This window comes from Trifolium pratense, linkage group LG2 (assembly GCF_020283565.1).
Source record: "Trifolium pratense cultivar HEN17-A07 linkage group LG2, ARS_RC_1.1, whole genome shotgun sequence".
NCBI classification, from domain to species: Eukaryota; Viridiplantae; Streptophyta; class Magnoliopsida; order Fabales; family Fabaceae; genus Trifolium; species Trifolium pratense.
The window spans coordinates 44735651-44752042 of NC_060060.1; the positions used below are offsets into that span (position 1 = coordinate 44735651).

Genomic DNA, 16392 nt, shown 5'->3' on the forward strand with positions numbered 1-16392 from the left:
TACGTTTAAGATTGACTTAAAAGATAAATTTTAATACATATATGTTAATATTGTTTAGAATGGAGCGCAAGAATCAAAGTGAGTATTTTTTACAACCTCCATATTAAGCCCAATATAATAGGCATATTATAAGTGTTTATTAAAATATCGAATAAATAGCTAATGAAAATGTTATAAAATTTTTTACCCTCTTAGGATTGGCTTATTTTTTAAGATTGTGTAAACTTATCTAGTAAAGACTAGAAGAAGACAATCAAGATTAAATCTTGGGAACCCTCTTTTGATTGTTGCACATCGGGCGGTTAGCAATTTTGTTTTCTCATTCCTTTTCATTTTTTGCATAGTTGAAATTCTTTATTTCCAATTCTTTTATCATTCTTTTTAACGTTTGCATCGTTAACATTAAGGATTGGCTTGTAATCGGTTGATGATGTAAGGGTGTTTAGGTCTCGGGATATGAAGGGGTCAGGTTTTTTTATTTTATTTTAATTTTTATAAGTAAAATTTAAATTATAAAAAGTATAAAGAGTACTCAACCCTTACAATTCAAGGACAAACACCTTATATGCTTTGAAAGCAAGTTACAAGGTTGTTACATCAAACAGAGAAATCAAAAGTAACATTGCTCCTAAACCGTCCTATAAATCAAAACCACGCAATGTAAATAATTTGGTCCACTATAGATGCAACATTGACACAAGCTCCTCTAAATAATATGTTATTACGAATGCGCCATATACTTCACGTCATTGCCAACCAAATGATATGACGAAACCTCTTATTAATTTTTCCTATGCAAAATGATTTGAAACAGTAACCATGGGGATGCAATTTTATTAAGCTATATTTGGTAAACTGATTGCAAGTAATATGAGATCAAATTTTATTTCCTTTGATAGTTTTATTTATAGTTGTATATGATTAGGCTCATGTGTATAATAGAATTAGCAATATCTGAGGCATAAGTTTAGGAGCTAACATAAGCCTCCTCTTGTATATAAACTATGACATATTTGAGGAATAGAAAACGTGAATTAATCATTTTTACCTGGTATCTAGAGCCTAACAACCCTAAGGCTAAAAATACCTGGCGGTTGTTATGGAAGGAGAAAAAGATCCAAAATCTTATGTGCTTGTTACAGGAGATGATCAATCTCAGAAGAAAAAGCCATCACCCTAGCTATGATCTCAACTCCAATGATAACCCTGGATGTGTGATCACGCAAGTGCAATTGCGGGGTGAAAACTATGATAGATGGTCTAGAGCTGTGAAGACATCCTTGAGAGCAAGGAGAAAATGAGGGTTCATTGATGGAACCATCAAGAAACTTGAAGAAGAATCCTCTATGATAGAGGATTGGTGGACTGTTCAAGCCATGTTGGTGTCATGGATCTTGAATACAGTTGAAAGTAGTCTTCAGACTACCATGTCCTATTTTGAAACCGCTATGGAACTTTGGGACGACATAAAGGAGACATAAAGGAGAGATTTGATGTTGTGAATGGCCCACACATTCAGCAACTCAAATCAGAATTGGCTCAATGCAAACAAGGACGTTTGTCCATGGTGGCCTACTATGGAAAATTGAAGTCTCTGTGGGATGATTTAGCAAACTATGAAAAAGCATTGACCTGCACTTGCAAGAGGTGCACATGCGGTATTCAAACAAAACTTGAAAAACGCAGAGAAGAGGAACACTGTCACGTGTTTTTTATGGGCTTAGATGATATGATGTATGGAACTAGGCGTTCCAATTTGCTAGCCACCGACCCCATGCCATCTTTAAATAAGATGTACTCTATTCTGGTGCAAGAAGAATGAATTCAACCTATCACACGAGGAAAAGAAGAAAGAACAGAAGTGATGGCCTTGGCAGTTCAAGCTAGTGCAAAGATGAAGGGGCGTGAGATCAAGAATGATTCTGCTTGTACACACTGCAACAAACCAGGTCATGATGAAGCAGGCTGCTTCCAGCTGATTGGATACCCAGAATGGTGGGGTGAACATCCTAGAAATGATGGAAAAGTCGGAGGACGAGGAAGAGGGAAGAATCGCACCAGAGGCACTGATCCAACAACAGACGTGCACAAATGGGCCCAGCGCGTGCACATGCTATCCAGAACTTGGGATCCAACGGTGGAGATATAGAGAACTCCGTGATGACATGATTAAGCAAAGAGCTAGTGGCAAACTATAGTAGAAATGCTTAACACTTCAAAAGTTACTTCAAATGAAAGCATGACTGGTAAGACTAAACTTAATGTTTGGATCCTCGATAGTGGAGCATCTAATCATATGACAGGATGTTTACAAAACTTATCCGATGTGAGGGAAGTAGTCGGATGTCCCATTGGACTTCCTAACGGACAAACTGCCATGTCAACTAAGGAAGGAACAATGAGGCTTGCTGATGATTTAATACTTAAAAATGTTCTTTATGTTCCTCAGTTGAATTGCAATTTAATTTCAATATCACAATTGTCAAATGAATCCAATTGTAATGTTCAATTTACCGCTAACCTGTGTTCTATATAGGACCACACTTCGAAGATGGTGATTGGAGCGGGTGAACGAAGGGATGTACTCTACTTCTTCCGGGAGGTTCTGAAAGTAAAAGCTTAAAAGGTTGACGAAATAAATCAACTAGAAGTATGACACCAACGCTTAGGACATCCATCTTGGAAAACTACTCGGTTAGTCTCTAATTGTAGTGGAAGTAGAGTTAGTGAATTGAAAAATAAAGTTTGTGATACATGCCAAAGAGCTAAACCAACTAGAGAAACATTTCCATTGAGTAATAAACATGCTTCTGATGTATTTGATTTGATACATTGTGACTTGTGGGGAGCATATAAAATTCCTTCTTCTTATGGTGTTTCACATTTTATTACTGTTCTCGATGATTGATCGCGTGCAGTTTGGATTTTGTTACTAGTTGATAAGAAGGAAGTGTCACAGACACCTACAATTTTTTTTCCTATGGTTGAAAGGCAATATAATAAAAAAGTCAAAATTGTAAGAAGCGATAATGGAACTGAATTTATTTGCATGAAAAAGTACTTTCTTGAACATGGGATGATTTTCCAATCTTCTTGCACCGGAACACCCCAACAAAATGGTAGAGTCAAAAGAAAGCATCGCCATATGTGGCACGAGCTTTGCGGTTCCAAGGAAATTTGCCTATTGATTTTTGGGGTGAATGTATCTTGACAACGGGATACTTAATTAATCGAACTCCAAGCTCCAATTTAAAAGGAAAAAGCCCATCTGAAGTATTACATGGACATGCACCATGTTATACTTCATCTGCGTGTTTTTGGTTCTTTATGTTTCGTGTAACACTCAAACCCATTATTTAAATAGTTCTTCCTTTATTAAAATCTTTTTCAAAATACGCAACGAAAAGTCACAAAAATGTTATTATAAAATCATAGTTCAAGTATTACATTCTTCGCAAAAACGATACTAATACAATTAATTAGTAAAACTGCTCGTTTATACAAAATAAATCCTCTTTATAAAGATACATTTTCTAAAGTAAATACAAATAGTCATGAAGGACACTATATACTAAAAACAACCATTTTTCCGTGTCACAATCAGAGCGGAGCTTTACCGACGACCCGACATCGATAAACACATAACCTGTGAATCTGAACCCCAAAGGTCCAGCACATAACACATAAAAGAGAGTTAGAAATTATAAACACAATATACAATTGCAAGTAATATACTTAACACTTAACCACACTATCATGCATTTTCTAACTCATCCATATACTTCATTAATCTCATTCAATTAGGAGTTACAACACAATTGTACCCACACTTCATTTATAAGTATACATCATTAATTTCATTTAATTATAAGCTACAAGAAGTTATAATCAAATATCAATCATAATCCACAAACATCAAACATTTTCAATTATGTGTCACATATCAATTATCTCCAAAATGTACATATAGCCTAATGCATTCTGATGACAAATCGTCACACTCTCTATTCCATGCCTATTTTAGCAACATTAGATACATTTTAGTAGGTTTTTAGCAATAAATATGAGAGAAATCTAACCATTAGCTTGATTACTTGATTTGCAAGAAAACAGGAAAAACTGCAGGAAATGGAGGATTTTCACTACGCTGGGGGCGTAGCCCATCACGCGCCGCGTGATGGAGCTCACAGGGAGCCAAGATTTTTACTCTGATCACGCGCGGCGTGATAACTGACCACGCGCGGCGTGAACCTTTGTGCAGGAACTGGATTGCTCTCTGACTTGCCCACGCGCGGCGTAGTTTTGGACCACGCGCGGCGTGAAGTCTTGATTGAAGAAGAAGATTGCCTCTGACTTGATCACGCGCCGCGTGATTCTGTTACCACGCGCGGCGTAGTTGATGGATTTGCAACCACGCGCGGCGTGATGGATCTGGCGCGCGGCGTGGTTGCGTTCTGTATATATATTTTCTGCATAATTCTGTTTTGGGGTTGGAAAATTCTGCATCTTTTCACTACATTCTGGTTTGGAACTTGAAGATCGTGATTCAACACTCCAGCGGAGAGCTCCAAGCGCATCAGATCATGGATTCACAAGCCGTGGCGATGAAGCGAGGAAGCGTACGAAGAACGATGAGGAGCTAAACTCCCTCGAAGGTAGAATCTAGGATAGTTTAGGATGTAGTTCAACTGAATGTAATCTGCAAATGTTGTAAGAATTTACTCTTTCTATAGTGTTCATCCAATGCAATTCTGTTTTTAATGCTTTATAATCCTTCATTAGTGTTATAATGATTTCGAGTTAAGTCACGTGCGAGAGTATTGATTTAATTTCTGAACTGAATTGTATTGAGCATTCGAGTGTCTCCGGTCGAGAGATTGAGGCATAGAGTGTAGCGAACGATTGACGCGCGTTAATATCATTCGTTGTAGGTAGCTTCCGCCCGAGAGATCGGGGGAGTATCGACAACGAATAGAGTGGATTTTGACAAGAGATTGCGATTCACTAATTTGTCGATCTAGTTGTGAACACTTGAGTAAATTCCTACGACATAGTAGATTGCATGTGGTTTAGCTATAGACTAGATGATTCCGATGATTCTACCTCGCTTTTCCTTTATATCAAAGCACGTTTTCCAGCAATTCATTACTCAATATACCCCCAATTTATGTGTATTTTCTGTGAAATGTCTATGAACACAATTCGACTAGTTTGATCACACAATCCCTGTGGATCGATATTTTTATTACTACGTGGTTTTCGTACACTTGCGAAATTATCCATCAAGTTTTTGGCGCCGTTGCCGGGGATTGTGATTGATTCGACAAGGCGATAGTGTTCATATTTTCTGTGTTTTCTTTATTTTTCTGTTTTATATTTTCTACCGGAACGTTCTACTTGTGTGCTTCCTTGTGCATGTGGAGAACAGGTCCAATTGAGCTGGAATTCGATTCTGAGATTGAGAAAGCAGCACGAGCAAATCGTAAAGTGGAAGGAAGACATGTTTGAATCATACAATCAAGAGGCACTTTTAACTAGTTGCAAGTTCAATAATGTGTTTCTACAAATCATTACCAAACAATTAGAAGCTCAATGTATGGTGCAAGCAACCTTTCAAAATAATCCTCATGTCAACACCTTCAATCTTGGAGTGAAGAATCACATGGATTGTTCTTATGGAGCTAATCTGAATCAAGCATTTCCTCAAGATCAACATTTTGAAGATCACCTTGAATCTTTTGAAGATACTCTTATCTTGGCCATGAAGATGACTCAAAGCAATTTTGAGGTGATGAAGGCAAACCAAGAGGTGTCAAGCGAACGTCATGAAGCCTCCATCAAACATCTCGAAAACCAAATGGGTCAACTAGTAAGGCAAGTCTCTTCTCTACAAACTCAAAGTGGTTTTTGTGGAAACACCACGGATCCTCGTAATGAAAGTTGTGATTCCATTAATTTGAGAAGTAGAGAAGTTTCATCACAAAAAGTAGTGGAGAATCCTAAGAATGATGAGAGTAAAAATGGTGTAGTTGAAAAGATGAAGGATGGTGTAGTTGAAAATAGAAGAGAAAATAAGAAAGAAGAAAAAAATAAGGAAGAAAAAGCTTATGAGGGTGAAGTTGAAAAGAGAGTGGAGAATGAGTCTAGTGCCAAGAAAGGCAAGAAACCTCTTGTGAAGGATCCCAAGTTTCAAGTTCCTTCACCATATGCTAGAATGCCTTATCCTAGGATGAAGAGGGTCAAGAACCAAGACCTTGAAGTTTGTGGAGGGGTATCCGAATGTTTCAAAGTGGAAGTGCTAGAGGAAGTGGTAAAAGATGAGAAAGAAGAAGAGTGGGATCATGAGATTGAAATATTTCTTCAAAACTTGGATAACCCCCTAGAAGAGGAGAAAGAGCCAAAGGCAATAAAAAAGCCACCAGAATTGAAAGAACTTCCTCCTAAATGGAAGTATGTGTTTTTGGGTGGCGACTCAAGGAAACCCGTGATCATAAGTGATTTGCTCACTCCACTAGAAGAGAATGACTTGTTAAAAGAAGCGGAGAAAGTGAATGACGACCTAGGATGGGTCTTGGATGGTGTGGTTCCTATCTATTGTTTGCACAAGGTGGCCAAAGAAGAAGAGCCTGATCCGGTTGTTAATCCTCAAAAGTCTTCCACTTCAACATGGAAAGCTTCGGTGAAGAAAAGTTCTAAGAAATCTCTATCACGGTCTAGTAAGAAGGAAAGAACTAATTTGAAGACCAAAGGGGAAGATCTCAAGAGTGATTCGGGAAGTGTGAAATCATTACTATTTGATATTAATATTGCTCCTTTGAATGAAGAAAACAAGAGGAGCCGGGTTGAATCAAAGTTGAAGTATCCTCCCTAACTTGTGATGATGAAGCGTCAAGCTAATGACGAGAAAGAAGCGCTTCATGGGAGGCAACCCATGAGTTTACGGTCCTTTCTTCCTTTTCACTCTTATGCTACTTTATGAATAATTGTTTGATGTTGCTTGGATATTGGCTGGATGTTTTATTTGTGTACTCTGAATTTGAATCTTCTTTTGTTTAATTGTGGAATGGTTTTTACCTTTAGAGTTTGTTTCAATATTTTGGCATGTTCCTTCTAGTTACTTGAGTATCAATTACTTGATTTTCTCCGTGTGTGATATGTGAAACTTGCAGTGCAATAGCTTGTTGCACTCATGTGATCAAGAGGCAAAGGAAGGGAACGCACACTTTTTGACCGGTTCTTTGATTCGACCCAACCGTGAGGTATTGAGCCAAACACTCTCATTCTTTCTATGTGTGATATCCGCTCATGTATTGTCTCTCGATTTTGCTTGTCGTCTTTTTATTTGATTGGTACTCTTGTAGCACACACGAGGCATGTTCCTTGGTACCTTTGAGCCTTTCTATCCACCCTTACATATAATTATCCTTTGCTTAACCAATTTGAGCTGAAAAAGAAAATGTTATTTTTGCAAAACCTTGAGAAATTTTTGTTGAAAAAAGGAATGACTTTCTTGGAGGTTAGGCACCTAATTAGTGGTTGATGCGCATTGCTCACTACTAAGTTTGGGGTTGCTCTTCGGAATTAGCAACAAATAAAGTTTGGGGTGAGGGTACTAGAGAACTTACAAAAAGTTTTGATTTGAAAAATTGAGAAAAATTTCAAGTTTTGCAAGGCAAAAAAAAAAAAAAAAAAAAAAAAAAAAAAAACAAAAGTGAAAAAAGAGATGAATGTGAATGAAAAATAGAAAAGAAGTACAAAAAGAAGTGTTAGCCTTGAATTCAAAGGTTTGCAAAACTTTGTTTGATGATTGAAAAAGTTCTCTAGTCCACTTTATCGCAAAAAGGGGGTTTGGTTTATGAAATATTTTTGACCTTAGGGGGATCTAACTCCAAGTTTTTCTACTACTTATCCCAAAATGTCACCATCCACCCTAGCCAAGCCACGTTATAACCCTAAAAGTCCTCTAATGTGTGTGCACAAAGTGAACCGAATGAATTCTTAGATGACTTGCAAAATTATTGTTGACTTGCATTGATGTGTTGATTTGAGTGAATTACCAAAAACTGAAGAGTGCATGTGAGTAGTGTGATGAAATCATAGAGCTTTGGTCGAAAAGTGTGAATTACTTGAAAATGTCTTGCGGGAACGGTTGTGCAATTGAGCATTGTTTGCAGGAGGATCATTGATCATCAGGTGAGTCTCACGTATGTATGATTCGGGTGAATTTAAGGAAAATGCCAAGGTCTTGACACAAAAGCTTGAGGTAAAAGTTGTTTCCTTGAGGACAAGGAAAGGTTCAAGTTTGGGGTTGTGATGACAAATCGTCACACTCTCTATTCCATGCCTATTTTAGCAACATTAGATACATTTTAGTAGGTTTTTAGCAATAAATATGAGAGAAATCTAACCATTAGCTTGATTACTTGATTTGCAAGAAAACAGGAAAAACTGCAGGAAATGGAGGATTTTCACTACGCTGGGGGCGTAGCCCATCACGCGCCGCGTGATGGAGCTCACAGGGAGCCAAGATTTTTACTCTGATCACGCGCGGCGTGATAACTGACCACGCGCGGCGTGAACCTTTGTGCAGGAACTGGATTGCTCTCTGACTTGCCCACGCGCGGCGTAGTTTTGGACCACGCGCGGCGTGAAGTCTTGATTGAAGAAGAAGATTGCCTCTGACTTGATCACGCGCCGCGTGATTCTGTTACCACGCACGGCGTAGTTGATGGATTTGCAACCACGCGCGGCGTGATGGATCTGGCGCGCGGCGTGGTTGCGTTCTGTATATATATTTTCTGCATAATTCTGTTTTGGGGTTGGAAAATTCTGCATCTTTTCACTACATTCTGGTTTGGAACTTGAAGATCGTGATTCAACACTCCAGCGGAGAGCTCCAAGCGCATCAGATCATGGATTCACAAGCCGTGGCGATGAAGCGAGGAAGCGTACGAAGAACGATGAGGAGCTAAACTCCCTCGAAGGTAGAATCTAGGATAGTTTAGGATGTAGTTCAACTGAATGTAATCTGCAAATGTTGTAAGAATTTACTCTTTCTATAGTGTTCATCCAATGCAATTCTGTTTTTAATGCTTTATAATCCTTCATTAGTGTTATAATGATTTCGAGTTAAGTCACGTGCGAGAGTATTGATTTAATTTCTGAACTGAATTGTATTGAGCATTCGAGTGTCTCCGGTCGAGAGATTGAGGCATAGAGTGTAGCGAACGATTGACGCGCGTTAATATCATTCGTTGTAGGTAGCTTCCGCCCGAGAGATCGGGGGAGTATCGACAACGAATAGAGTGGATTTTGACAAGAGATTGCGATTCACTAATTTGTCGATCTAGTTGTGAACACTTGAGTAAATTCCTACGACATAGTAGATTGCATGTGGTTTAGCTATAGACTAGATGATTCCGATGATTCTACCTCGCTTTTCCTTTATATCAAAGCACGTTTTCCAGCAATTCATTACTCAATATACCCCCAATTTATGTGTATTTTCTGTGAAATGTCTATGAACACAATTCGACTAGTTTGATCACACAATCCCTGTGGATCGATATTTTTATTACTACGTGGTTTTCGTACACTTGCGAAATTATCCATCACATTCTAATGCTAGAATCTTCATGCCATGTCCCCTAGACATATCTAATGTGTATGATACCATCTTTTTTATTAGAGTATCTCACCTCTAATATTCTTCTTTATCGGATAAATATAATCTGATATTCTTCTTTATTGGAATATTCAATATCATATATAATTCATGAATGCATGATGTATTTCATGAATTCACTCACAATCAATAGCATTAAGCTCTTCATTTATAATGTGGAACACTATCCAACATTTCGTATTTATTAAGATAACACTATACCTCAATATCCTTCTTTATTATGAGTATACAATTCTTAATATTTTTCTTTATTAAGTTGATTCACATCTTAATATTCTTCTTTATTATTTAAACAAACATCATCAACACACTCACTAACGATTCATCAACGGAAATCAACAACAAACATCATTACTCAACAACAATACAATTAATCATGGTTACAAACGCTTAATTGCATGTTAAGATACGTTAAACCCATGTTACAAGTGTCTAATTGCACTTTAAAACATCAACAAAATAAGTCAGGCTCAGTACTGCTCGCTAAGCGAAGCTTGGCGAGGACTGGCGAGTCTGATTAGTGCAAAAACAGTTTCTGGCGAGAACTGGCGAGCAGACGGTCGCCAACTCTCGCTAAGCGAGTGCCTGCAGACAGGAAAACTCTGCATCGCGATTTTGAGATCAAATCGACCCAAAACCCATTTTTTTTTGTTCCAGATCCCAAAAGATGTTGTTTTCAAGTGTAATCAATACACATAAACACAAAAGAACGGTTCATTTCACCGATCTACAACATATACATCGAAAAAGTAATGATTTATCATTTTTACTCAAAAACCACAAAACTCATTGTTCTTGCTCAAACATAGACAAATTCCCACTTTTTAACCCACAAATTCGTTTAAACAACATGCTAAGAATATATTAAACATGTTTTAATCATTAGATTTCACTTTTGTTTAGAAAATTTCCCCAAACCAAAAACGAAAATGAGTGGAGAAAGTTCGGGTACGGAGAAATTGACATTCTTCCCTTTTTCGTATCACCCACGATTATGAAATCTAATCCCTTACCTTAGATCGATGAAATCTCGAGTCCTTCTACTGATCTCAAGCTTTTCCTCTTCTTACCCTAGCTTTCCTCTCCACTTCTCTCTTACTTCTTGATCACAAAAGAAAGAAAAAAAATGAACTTCTCTCTTTACCTTGGGCTTAAGTAGTCCCCCCCCCCCCCATATGTGTCTAAGGCGGTCAAAAGCCCAATAGCACAGTCCAACACGCGTTAATTCTCATAAACTCGCTCGTTAACTAAAGTTCTCGATAAATAACTATTCGCTACTAAATTAATTAAAAGTTATCGCAACAATTAATTAAACACATAAAAAGCGAATAATAAAAAATTGGGTCATTACAACTCTCCCCCACTTAAAAGATTTCCGCCCTCGAAAATTACGCGACTAAAACAACTCCGGATAACTCCTGTATCCGATTCTCCAACAAAATGCTCAAAACGCTACACATTACTAAGTTTGACAAAATTAGTCTATCCCAACTAAGGTTGAGAATAGGGCAGACAACCTACCGGCGCCTTCGGCTTGGCCTGTATAAGCTTGGCTTGACCTGTTTATTAAAAATGTCAAGTTTAAACTTTGAAAAAAGTCTGTTTATATAAATAGGTCAGACTTTAGGCTCCATCTTCCCCGCTGCATTTTCTCATCTCAAACATTTTGTTTTTGTTCCATCAAATCTCAAACTCGTGTTTATTTATGAATTTACTTTACTCCAATGATATTTTTAATTCACGTGTTAATTTAAATTTCTCACCATCATAAAGGTACGACTAGATATCTTTTGTAATGTTTTCTTTATCTATTTTGTTGAATATGTTAATGTGCAAATCATTCATAGGCTATCAAGGACTAATTTTGGTCGAAGAATCTAATTGATCACCTTAAATAGAATCTCCTTGCAACCAACTTTTATTCCATCTCAATGTTTGAACAATATATGTTTCGTAAAAGAATATTGCTATTTAATAAGAAAAATTTACACAAGAAAGAAAAAAATCTACTCAAATAAAGAATTTGACCAACTAAAAATTCGCTAACTATTCGTCAAAAGAAAAATAAAATAAAATTGACTAACCATATATAAAGGAGAGAGTGATTATAATTTGTAGCTTTTTAATGTTGCCACATATAATTTTTCTCTTTCTTCCACAAGTTTTTCTCATTAGATATCATTTTCCTTCGTAAAATATTCTCCTTTTTAAAATAATGTCTCTTCATAAAATATTTAATTTACAGTTCCACTCAAACCAACATAAAATAATATTAAATTAAAATATGAATGGTTAGGAAGAAGTATTAACTCTAATTAATCTATTTATGTCAAGTGATGAATTACATGATCTAAAGGGACAAATTAAACAAGATACATCAATATATAATTATTATTTAAATTTTAATTTTAGTGCACGATAAATTTGTCGCAAAAAAAAATATTTAATTATCCAAAAGCACTTAGATGAGATGACGCAAGTTTCCTCTAACTTAATCAAAGTCCCGAGTTCGATGTATGACTTAGGTATGTAGTATTGATAGAACCTTTGAGTTCCATAAGGCTCGAATGATTAATCTATACAGTTGTGCGCAGATTATATAAAGTTTATGAAAAAATATTTAATTAATGTTTACCGAGATTTTTATTATATAAAGCTATGATCAATTTTCTATACTTTACAAGGTTAAAAAAAAAATGAATAAAATTCTTAAGTTTGTTTATACTATAATACTTTTTGTTTCCCTATTTCTTGCCATAGTAAAAGTTGGGGGTAAGCTTACCGGATTTTAATAATATTTGTTCTTATTTTTTTTATGAGAAATATGTTCTTTTTTTTTTGAATAATAAATGTTCTTATTTTATGTTTCAGGAAAGTGTATTTTTGATATGCATTGTGCCCATATTTTGTGTAACCCCGAACAACACAAGGTTTGCATTCTAGGCAAATGTTATTGTATCAACAGGTTAAAATTAATTTTCATTTACCTCAATCTCTTTAGATGCATGTCATAACGTTGTTACTTGTGATCTCATCTCTCTCTCACACTACCATATATTTGTATGAGCTTTTAAATTTATTTGATAACTTTAGATGCATGTCAAATATATTATGAGAGTTTTGCTACCTTCATTTCATTGTGATTTATACACATTTATTAGAAGTTGGTTTAAATTTATAATCGTTATTAACAATTGAGATATTTGTTATCTCATAACATATTTCTTTTACCAATGATTGGTATTTTGCGTACTTTTTAATCCATAAAAATCATATCGATTAAATCATCAATATGATCTCAGTCTTTTAAATTAATATTCTCCATATGGTAATGATCATAATCTTGAGTGGTCACGTTTTATATTTATTCTTAAATCTTAATGCAAGGTTATATAATCATTGGAATCAAACTTTGTAGCCATAATTTTGGGGAAAAAAAACATAAAAGGTGTTTCATATATAATGATATATTATTTAAAATAAAACATTTTATATTAATGAAAAAAGAGTCATGATCAAATGACATCAATGTGTTAAATTTTTTATACGACATCTATGATAGATCTTTATCGGATAATCATATTATAAAATCGACCGTTGGATTGAAAGATAATATATCATAGATCGTGTCAATAAAATATGACATCAATCAGAAATCGTTTGATACGTCAATGAAATACATCAAAATTACCATCATACGAACTTTACAAACTGAGTTAATTTTTATAGGCATGATCTAAGTTATAATATATTTCAATCCAACGATCGATTTTGTGATACGATTATCCGATAAAGAATTATCGGAGGTGTCATATTAAAAAGTTTGACACAATGATATCATTTGATCCTTCTCAACCCCTATCACAAATCTCTCTCTCTCTCTCTCCCTAGTGTTCCATTTAATTTGTCATATTGCTACCGTTGTTTATTTGTTGGATACTGACGCAGTACGGAAGCGTGAAAGAAAAGCAAGCGCTAATCCTATAATAAAACACAGGTTCGCAAGCGACAAACCTGTCAGATAAGGCTCTGGAATCCACCAGATTTTCGGAATCCACTAGAAAGAGTAACTAATCTAGAATACACTAGACTTCCGGAATCCACCAGAAGGAGTAATTTGGAATCCACCAAATTTGAGAAAAAATTCTGAATTTTTATTGAATCAAAAGGTTGCCTTCAAGACTACAATAGTTTAGCTTAAATAGGAGTGAAAAATAAAAATAACAAATCTCCTAAAAGATTGTAAAAGAAAATAACAAACCTAACTAAATAAAAATAACAAATCTACCTAAAATATAAAAATAACTAATCTAGGTGAAATGTAAAAATAAGAAATCTACCTAAAATATAATAAAACTAAATCTATCTAAAATAATAAATTACTAAAGAAACCCTCCTACATCAGTCTCCTCTACCTCAAAAGAACTCACCCTCCTACATCAGTCTCCTCTACCTCAAAAGAACTCGACCCCGAATTCTCATCTTGATACTGACTCATGCGTTTATCATAGTAGAAACTTAGTACTGGTTCTGCTTTAATTAACAAATTCTTTCTCGTTTGCTTGATTGCTACTTTTTGCTCTTCCGTTAGTCTTGGCTCATACCGACTCTTTTCTTCTTTAAAAGCTTGATTTTTCTCCTCTAACTTGAGATAATAGCTTTTTAATCCGTCAATTAACTCCACAATGGCGGTAGAGCTTATATGCATAACATGAGAATACCGATAAATGTTCATAAGTTTCTTTGTTTGTGTTGTCCTTAAGGTCGCATCATATTGCGCTGCCGACGACGATAAATTTGTTACACGACATTCTTTCTCTGTTTCTTCATCAATTTCTGGCGTCGCCTCTGTTTGAATGTCACAATCCATGCCATTATTGTTCTCGTTGAAACTACCCTCCAATTCTAGATTGAGCACTCCTTCCTCATCGATTGTAGTTTATACCATTTTAGACTCCACATCCGTTTGATCCTCTTTCTTTGAATCATCATGTTCATCGATCTCTTCCTTCTCGTCTTTCGATTCGTCAACTTCAACCGAAGCATCTTGTTCAACAACTACTTCAGTTTCTTTCGGTTTGAATTTATAAGCAGGATCGTCAAGTTTCTCGGGAAGAGATGGTTGGTTATCATCTAGGGTTTCAGTAGCTATGTGACGTAGATGAAAATTATTGGCATGATTGTTGTTATTGGCATTATTGAAGATGCTAAATGCTTCCTCGAATTTAACATTAACATACCAATTAACATACGTTATCAAAACAGAATGTTTAGCAATATCTTTAATCGTTTTACGCGAGTTACCTGCCATTCTGGAAGTATGCCTCAAAAGGCCGGACAACGATTGTAACAAAACGGACAACGATATGTCGAATCAGAGATTTTAAACTCGTAGTAATCATCCTTCAACCTTTTGTAATATCTACGCTCATAGTATTCCAAATCAGATTTACCACAAGTATGTTCTGATTTTATGTACGTAACAATATGGTTGTTATTGCGAACCCTAATAACCGGAATTGATTCTCCCATGGCTGATCACGTTAGGAAAAGAACAGGAGAAACCTGCTCTGATACCAACTGACGCAGGAGATACTATGGTTTTTATTTTCGATTCTTTTTCATTTTAGATCTAATTTTTAGTATTTTTTTTTAGTAGATATGTATCCATGTTATGTAGGGGTGTGCAAAATATCCGATCACATAGATATGACTATATCCAAATCCAAAACCAACTCCAAATAACCAGTTATTTGGAAACAAATGTTTGGGCATCCATTCTGTAAATCCAGTTTTTTAATTAAATGCCCATATGCATGTCCAAATCCATTGGATTAGACTTTTTGCGCATTTCTTCATTTTTTTACGCTAATTATCCTATAATTGATTTTTTTTTAAGCTTTTAGTTTTTTCATTTACGATAAATAATCTAAAATTGACGATAATTGCTTCAAATTGAATCCTATACAGTCACAAATTGTTGTCTTTTTACTTTTTTATGTATTTGACTATTATTCAAAAAAAATCAAAACTTTTTCCCAATTGAAGGTGTGGTTTCTGTTTCCTAATCAAACCTTCAAAATTAACTTCAATTTGTTACTCTGTTCAATTTGGCATTAGTGACAGTACAGTGCTTTTAACTTTGTTATGTATATGTTTCTAATCTTTTTTCTTTTCTTTTCTTTTCTTTTCACTTGTACATTTAAAGCAGTGAATTTTATTGGATAGGGTGAATAATGGAGCAAAGAATCAAGAGCATGCAAGAAATGATAGAAGAAATTTTGATGTAGTGTTAAAAGTTAAAACCTACGATTTAGAGCTTTTTTGATGTGTAATTTCTTGTTATTTTTTCTATAATCTTGACCAACAATTGGATAATTTTCCTTTGATTTCTATATATCATTTGTGGTGAATTTACCATAAGATTTTTCTTATGGACTTGTAAAATAAGAAAAAAATGTATAACTTTTAATTAAAAATATAACTTTTCATTATGAATTTACTATCATAATTTTATTCAGGGGTGCAAAAAAAAATAATATTTGGATCTGCATATGTAACCCATCGGTTCGACCGGTTCTTGGGTTTGAGCCCGAACCTGAACCGAACATAAACGATTCTTGCATATGTAACGCTGTGCATATGATACATTTTTCATGGGAGAAGCCTCAATGGAAATTCTTGGGACTTTGGAAGTGATTCTACGA

At 35.4% G+C, this 16392-nt stretch overlaps 1 long non-coding RNA gene across 3 annotated transcripts; it reads left to right on the forward strand.

The window, feature by feature from the left end:
- Positions 1-234: 234 nt before the first annotated feature.
- On the forward strand, positions 235-15995 carry LOC123906192. Of its 3 annotated transcripts, none has more exons than XR_006808806.1 (3): positions 235-301; positions 12557-12650; positions 15897-15995. It is a non-coding gene; the product is annotated as an uncharacterized LOC123906192 (long non-coding RNA). The 3 variants fall into 3 exon arrangements; XR_006808807.1 differs by lacking the exon at positions 235-301 and adding an exon at positions 12322-12369; XR_006808805.1 differs by lacking the exon at positions 235-301 and adding an exon at positions 12349-12457.
- Positions 15996-16392: the final 397 nt, after the last annotated feature.